General features: G+C 41.6%; 1 protein-coding gene across 4 annotated transcripts in view; it reads right to left on the reverse strand.

The window, feature by feature from the left end:
- The window catches only part of Acvr1 (activin A receptor type 1), a 129412-nt gene that overhangs the window by 80033 nt on the left and 41065 nt on the right, over nt 1-8314 (reverse strand). Inside the window, exon 1 of one of the 4 annotated variants that reach the window (XM_029470106.1) lies at nt 2717-3379. The exons of the other annotated variants lie outside the window; for them this stretch is intronic. The gene's annotated coding sequence lies outside the window, so the exon portion shown is untranslated. Of the gene's footprint in view, nt 1-2716; nt 3380-8314 lie in introns of those variants that run through there. 4 annotated transcript variants of the gene reach the window in all.

The following is an 8314-nucleotide window of genomic DNA, read 5'->3' on the forward strand; positions in this document are numbered from 1 at the left end:
TAGTAGTAGTAATAATAATAGTAGTAGTAGCAGCAGCAGCAGTAGTAGTAATAGTAGTAGTATTAGTAGTAATAATAGTAGTAGTAGTAGCTAGTAGTAATTTAAAAACTAATAAATAATAAATTAATGCTGACGTTTATTTGTTTGTTTCTTTATTTAGTCTTGTAATTCTCTGCTTAAAAATCAGTGCTACTTCCTGCCCTGATCTACAAGCCCTACAACCCGTCGTCTTTACCACATGGAATTCCTTACTGTCCTTCAAGAACGTTCATATTCCCTTCCTCCGTTCATGCTTCTCTGACTACTAATATATCTTCCATGTATTTCTCGTTCTAATTCTTGGGTATTTATATTTTACATTCTTCTTTCACAATACTTAGTATGCTGTTGGTACTCAAAAGTTACAGGATAAAAGTCAAAATAAAATTTTGTAATTAAATGTTTACTGTCAAATGTTCCAGGCTATCTAAAGTCCTGTAGATTAAAGTCGAAACTGTGATGTCCTATAAGAAAAACATTTGGTGAGTGGGTTGGAGAGATAGCTCAGGAGGTAAGAGCACTTGTTTCTCTTATAGAAGACCAGGGTTCAGTTCTCAGCACCTACATGTTGGTGACTCCTCTTCTAGAGGATCCAGTGCAGCCTTCTGACATCCACAGGCACCAGGCACACAAATGGTACACGCACATATACATTCTGGCCAACATTCATGCACATGAAATAAATACATCTAAAAAGCTAAATAAGTAAAAATAAAAAGTTTGCAAGGATGGTAAAATAAAGAGTTCAAGTGTTGAACAAATCCTGAGGATCTAAGTCTTCAAATGTCCCATGGAGAACCTATCTGCCTACACATTAACCTTCATGCCGGTAAGCAACCTGGGCAGAAATGAAAGGCAAATGAAAATGGCTATATTCAAAACCTTGAGCCATTCAAATATAATACAAATTTAAGACATATGTACTAATTAAAATCTGTGCTAGAAGATAATTATATAATAAACTACAACTTGAGCTAGACTTTTATTGAGGCCTAAAGTTTTTTTTCTTAAAAAGTTTGGCCAACATATTTGCTTGGCTATGAGTTTTAGCCACTGGCAGCTAACCAAGCCATGTGAAAACCTAACCCATAAATCCTGACAAGTTCCTGTGAAGGAGGGGAGGGTAGCCTCAAGGGGGGAGAGAGAGAAATCCAATCCAACTTTCTAACTCCAATGTTGGCTACTTAACATGGTCATATATGTTTGTTGTACTGAAGTTTAAAAGAGCATGATTGGGTTTAGAAGTCCATGCGGGACACTGGCACCTGAGAATGCGCTAATGCGGGGAATACTTACAATTAGGAAAACAAGCAACAGAAGGACAAAATCAGGACAAGCCTCAACTCTTTCGTTAGAACTGTATCCTGGGATTCTAGCAATCATGGCTTCCAAACATTGAGAGGTTTTGACTTTATTGAAACAATCTCCTATCTGTGCATTCTATCCATCTAGCTATATTACCTAAATAAATGACAGCACTTATTAAACAAATTACCTAATGAAGTAGGCTATCATATAAGACCATAGACTTGGAAGTAGGTAAGCTGTGACCTTCCTACATCATTTAGCCTTTGTCAGCTTTCCCCCCGCCCCCATGAAACAGTAAATATAAATAGCTCTCACCTTGGCGAGCTGCTAGGAATCTAGCTCGGCTAGACACTCAGCTCTGACACTAGTTAATCACATTATTTATGTTGTCCGACTTAATCTTATCAACTACGGCAAACAGGAATGGGAGTGCCATTCCTGTCTTATACATCAGAAAGTTACATTCAGACACTCTAAGTAAATGACCATGGTCATGTCTCTCATAAGTGGTAAGACCAGAAACCATATTTTCTGACTCCAAAAGTTTAGGCCCTTAATTGCCATCAACTTAAACTGTCTCTTGAATTTTTTTTGTATAGAACTGACTATTTAGACATGATTTTCTTAGGGTCCCTATCCTAGGTAAAGTATCACAGTAAGGAAACTAGAAAACCCACCAACTCCAAATAAAAGCACTAATCCTTTGCCTGACACTACCCTGCCCTTTTATTCCAACACAACGGTACTATGGGGCTGGTTAAATAGCTTAGTGGTGCAGCCTTCAAGAGTCCTTCAGAAATAATCTATTCTGGCTATGGGAGTAAGCAAGACAGGCCTAGTCTACCATTACTAGGAGAATTAATTCTGGATAGAAGTAAAGAAGGAGCCAGGCGTGGTGGCGCAGGCCTTTAATTCCAGCACTTGGGAGGCAGAGGCAGATGGATTTCTGAGTTTGAGGCCAGCCTGGTCTACAGAGTGAGTTCCAGGACAGCCAGAGCTATACAGAGAAACCCTGTTCGAACCACTCCCCCACCAAAAAGAAGTAAAGAAGACAGAAGAACATTAACCAGTTCCTAAAATTCCCAACAGCTCAATGAGAAAAAGAAAATGGAAGCCACATGCTCTGAACACCAGCCGCTCTAAAGGACTGAGGAGGAGGTGGAAAGTGACCAAAAGCTGTCTACCACTGTTAGACAAAGAGAATAAGGGAGCAAGGCGGATGCTCCCTTATTCTCAAAATCTAAACAAATTTTAATCTCTGGATTTGGGGGAGGGAATATGGATATTTCTAAAAATTTCCCTAGAATTAAAAAAATATATATATCACTCTTAAATTATTTCCAAACAAATCAGATATAGCTGCACACACCTGGACCACCTCAGCCACTCCAAAGACTGAGAAATAAGGGGAACTTGAGCCAGGAATTGAAGACCAGCCTGAGAACCACAATATAGACCAATCTCAGTGATGATGATGATGATGATGACAATGATGATGATAATAAAATCCAAACTTTTCGTTCTCATGGACCCATGAAGACACTGTTAAATTAGACAACGTACTTGGTGATATTTGCAAAAGATTATGGCCTATAAGAAATATTAAAGCCTGATAGACACTTGCAAACATTACTGAATAGTATTCTAATACCAAACAAAATGGAGCCTACAATCTGCTTTTATAAATAAGACTTTTACTGGAACAGACACATGTGTTCATTTTACATATAGTGTCTTGGCTGCTCTCACACTGAAATGGCAGAGCTGATAGTTGTGACAGAGTCCTTATGGCTTGCAAGGCGTAAAATATTTACTATCTAGCCCTTCGGAGATAAAGTTTGTTGACCTATACAATAACCTACATTCAAATCCACGAGCTACATTAACAGTAGTACGCAGAGCTGAGTGTTGAAGCTGCCAAGTTAAAGATGTATTTTGCTTCTGAAAGTTATTTCTTGGAACACCACACTTAGGATTTGTATACAGTATGCTATGCATCTAAACTGATTTTATTTGCAGGATGACTCACCAAGACTAGCAGACGGGGCCACAAACACACACTTATAACATAGCAACAGCTACAAGCAATCGTGACCAAGTCTTTCCTACGCGCCTCTCCTGCTCTGACTCCAAAAATGTCAATCTATCCTATCCTTCAACCCACAGGACCCTTTCAGTCTTCCTTCACATTGGCATCTTATCTACTAATGCCTCTGGGTTGGCTCTTTTAACTCTCATAGAAGAATTATAATGCATTTTCCATTCCCTTGATAACTGATTTTTCTTAGGTTCTAGAAAAGCAGATACAGTACACTATCTAAGAAGTCTTAGGGAAGAATTCAACTGTAGAAGCGCCACCATCCCTCCAGGCATACATCTATGGACGAGTAGGAAACAAATATATAAGATGTCTAAGAGGAGAAAAGAAAGGGTTGGAGAAACATGGCACAATGTGAAAAATAAATTAGAATCTCCTGGGTGTTTTAAGTTAAAACACATTAAGTCTGCCCCCAGCCTACAGACCAGCCAAAGATATAAGGATGGCTGTACACTCCCAGGAACTTGACTTAAGGCCCAACTATCAGAGAGACTCTCCTCTAGAATTTAATGTATAATTTGGCTGAGGAGGGGGACTCATGGTGGATTACTTAATTACTCGGTGTAATTAAGTACCAGACTACACTTCTGAAGATAACCTGCTTATATTTTGTAACCTCCACTGAAGTGGTTTGGCGGTCCATCAAAATCCTTTTCATTTGTCCAACCAGAGACCCATTTACTTGTGCCAGAAACATAAGGAGATTCAAGGATGAAACTTGAGAGAACAAAGGCAACAGGCCATAGTAGAGCTCCAGAGCCCTGGGCTGAAGCCCAGCCCTGCCAACCGTCTGTCACGTGGTCTGACCCAACAGTTCATGCAGGCAAAGCCGGCATCGTGACTTCCCTGCAGAGTGGCCACATTTGAAGGCTATGGTGCTCAGTGGTTTATTACTATCAGTTTATTATAAACTCAACACTTCAGGAGTGAAAACAGGTAATAATGAGAGCCACGGCAGTTGGATTATGAAAAGGCTGGGCCCTGACCACTTTGATCTGCGGTTGCTGTATTCAAAGAAGGTATTGTAAATGGTTCCACACAAAACTGAAAAGGGGGACAGGAAAGACTGAGAGTCCAATAAGAACCAGAAGAAGCTCAAAAGACTTCTTAAGACTCTAAAGAAGAAGGATACAGACCAGAGCTGGAGGGATGGCTCAGTGGTTAAGAGCTCTGTCTGCTCTTCCAAAGGACCCTGGTTCAGTTCCCAGAACCTAGAGGGTAGCTCACAACTACCCATAACTCCAGGGAATCCAACATCCACTTCTGGCCTCCATAGGCACCAGACATACACACAGTATACAGAAGACAAGCAAAACACTCATGCACATACAATAGAATTAAGTTAAGTGCATAATCTTAATAACAAAGGTTAGAGACTAAAATGGAAGCCCACCCCCACCCCAAACTTACCTCCTCGAAATTGAAAGAGGTATGACTTCCGAGAGGAATAGAGTCTAGTGAGACACCTCTCACAGGCAGCCCACACAGGTCACTCTTCCATTCTTCCCCAGCCCTGGTCTCTATTATCTGTGCCCAAAGGTGTCTACTTTTTTAGTATGTGTGTCTGAACGTTCGTGTGCTTTCTCCCAACCCACTACCCCTGAATGGAACCAGACTCCTTTTCAGACCATTGGGTTTGGCTTGCTTTCAGGGCTGCATCCCACCCCAGCTCTCCCCTCCCCCACCATAAGGTGCCTGTGTTTTAACTGTTGACTCACCGGAACACAGTAATCCTGGATGATTACCTTCACACAGAACAACATTCAGGCTTTCATCAGCTCCTGATCTCAAAGCACCTTCACAAAGAGTTCGCAGGGATGCCACCCACTGGGCCAGGACCAGATTTTCTGGTTTTCTAATGGGGTGCCTTTTGGATCTACTCAGCTTTATTCTGGGGTGCTAAGGAAGACACTCCTGAAGGCAGGGACTACGCATCCAACATCTTTCTCCTATCGCCAAACGCCTGGTCTAACATCACACTAGATGGAAATCTATAGGGTTTAGACGGAGTCTAAATTACAGAAAAAACAAATGAACTCACAATGGCAAACTCATACTTAGAGCCACTGTGGCGTGTCCTACCCTGAGCTACAGACGCAAAGCAAAACATAAAAAAAAAACAAGAGATCCTAAACCTTCTTGCTATATGTATGTCTGTTACTAACCTACACATCCATCAGGTCGCTTCTCTCACTAAGCTTCAACAACAATGACTGGAGAACAGCGCAACGTTCTATCCTATTTGTTTCCGTTGGAATTATTTATCTGCCCACGGGCGTAAAGACATATAGACATTCCCACGGCTACGAAGGCAACTGACCCTATGCCAAGAACACGAGAGTAAGAGGGGGAGGGCGGAAGTCCAATAAAGTTAAAAATAAAATATGAACGATGATTTATGCAACCTTGCTTTTGCATGTACACCTCCTTGTAACTGTGTCAGACACGCGGTAGACCTTGTCAGTAGTTGCCAGCCCTGTAATGAACCATCTAAACAACTACCCTGCAAGCCTCTTGGTGAGAGACACAGCCTCAAAGCGACGGGTGCTGCCATAAACCCATGATCCCAAAGCTTAGGTTGCTGAAGCAGAAAGCTTACTCCCGGTTCTAGGCCGGGTTGGGCTATAAAATGAAAACATTCTCTCAAAAATAAATAAAATAAGGAAAAACATAAGCTCTTTATACCATTTTGTTTGGTTTGCTGTTGTTTAAAGACAGGGTCCTACTATATCTGGCCCCAGTCCTTGGCTGCTCTAGCCTCCCAAATGTTAGGATTATAGCTGTGCGAGCTCACTTTCTGATCTTAGGTTTTTATAATTGGGTCATATCCTCTACAAAACTTATCAACAAGCACTTCTCAGCCCTCTCTGTTCAGTGAGTTTACACAAAATAAAAATCATGAATCGGTCGATGATGATGGGGGGGGGGGGGTTGAAAAAAAATCAAGTATCAACTCTGCACCAACCACTGACTGCATAGGTATGTACTCCATAGGCGCTTTCTCCATCTCTGTGGGATTACACATGGTTTAGCAGATCTAGTGGGACAAGCACTGAACCAGTAACCTAACATCCCTCTGAGCCTGTGCCATGTGACTCTAGGAAATCATTTGCCCTCTCTGATACCTACTGCCTCTTACTATGAGCTGCAGTATCCCGAGTCAGGAAACTCCCCACTAGCTCAAAGCTGCTCCACTTAGATATTTCCTTTACTATTGCTAGCAGGACTCTTTAAGAATTACACTAAAAAGGGATACTCTTTAATTAAAGATGGTTTTCCAATCTTTCTCCTGTACTGTGGATGGCAACAACCCACTCATAAAAAAAAAAAAAGTAAAAACATTTTTCATGTAAAGTAGCTGTTCTTAACTCAAAGATTTGCTTGGAATTTAATTTGCTTACCAATTGAGGGATAAGTGAACAACAAGATCCAAAGAGATGCAGAAAAACTGGATGCCTGCCAGACTCAGCCCCGCGCAAGCATAAGAACACACGCAGCACCCCAAAGCTAGGCACTGTTAATATCTCAACCACCTGTGTGACTGGCTGCCTGGAATGACTTTTCCTGGAAATCTGGCGAAGTCCTCTGATTCAGACCAGCTCCAGCTTCACCTGCTGAAGCGCAAGTCCACAGCTCTCTAAGATCCATGCCCTCTCACCAGACACTCTCACACTCCACTACCATGGATGGCACTCCGATCGCTCTATACCTTTTCAATTGCATCTCCATCTCCCTCGCACATTTGAGGACTGTCAAAGACAAGTAGTATTTTCACCTGTGAAACATCAGGAACCATCTTCTAAATGGCGATGGCTCCCTAACAGATGTCGATGAATCAACTGGTATATCCTGATGACAGATTCAAAGCATGAGAAAACCTCTAAAAATATAAACGATGAGAAAGAGTTAGGCTAATGGCAAAAAGGGAGTAGGTCTTCTGGAATCCTCTTTTAATGTTGTCTTCACTTTTAACAAAGCAATACAGACATACATGCACACACACATACATACATACATACATGCATACATACATACATTTCACTGCTAACTTACTAAAAATGAGCTACAAAGAGTTCTTACTTTATACAAAAAGGAATGAACACTAAACATAGACACTCACCCATGGCTTCCACTCACCCTGGAGAACAAAGAGCTACTGTCTATTCTAGTCGGACCTAATCTTTCTAAATCACAGAAGAGGGCAGGTCTGGGAGCAACCCTCAGACATCACGCTAATGATGTGATGTTCCTGGAAACTAAGATGCTGTCAGTAAAATTAAGAAAGGAGATGCTTCATCTTACAAGAAAACTGCTCATTTTCTTTCCCAGAAAATTATTCTTGAGATGGTCATTTGGAGCCTTGCCCCCATACAACTCCTGCCCCCGAGCCGTCTCTCATTGGCCTCCTTCCAGTGTGCTTACCACACTGGAAGTAAAGGGTCTGCAGTGAGAAGAGCTGCGTTCCTCCTTCTTGGACACTATGGGTTGTAAATAACAACGCCCCATGTATTTAAGACATGGCTACTGGTCTGTCGCCCTATTAGGGGTTGGTGGAATCTTTAGCAGGGAGGCCAAGTGGAAGACAATCAGGTTACTGGGGTACATATCCTTGCAGGGGACATTGCCACCTGTACTTATTATCCCCTACCCTCACTCCAACACCAGCAGTGAACACACCTCTTCCGTTCACTATGCTCCCATCAAAACCTACCATGCTACTTTAAGTCTAAACAAGCACAGAATAAAACTGTGAGCCAAAATGAACCTTTCCCTTTTTTTGTTTGTTTGCTTGGTTGGTTGGTTGGTTGGTTGGTTGATTTTGTGGGGTTTTTTTGTTTTGTTTTGTTTGTTTGGTTTTTTTTTTTTTTT

This window comes from Mus caroli, chromosome 2, assembly GCF_900094665.2.
Source record: "Mus caroli chromosome 2, CAROLI_EIJ_v1.1, whole genome shotgun sequence".
Classification (NCBI taxonomy): Eukaryota; Metazoa; Chordata; class Mammalia; order Rodentia; family Muridae; genus Mus; species Mus caroli.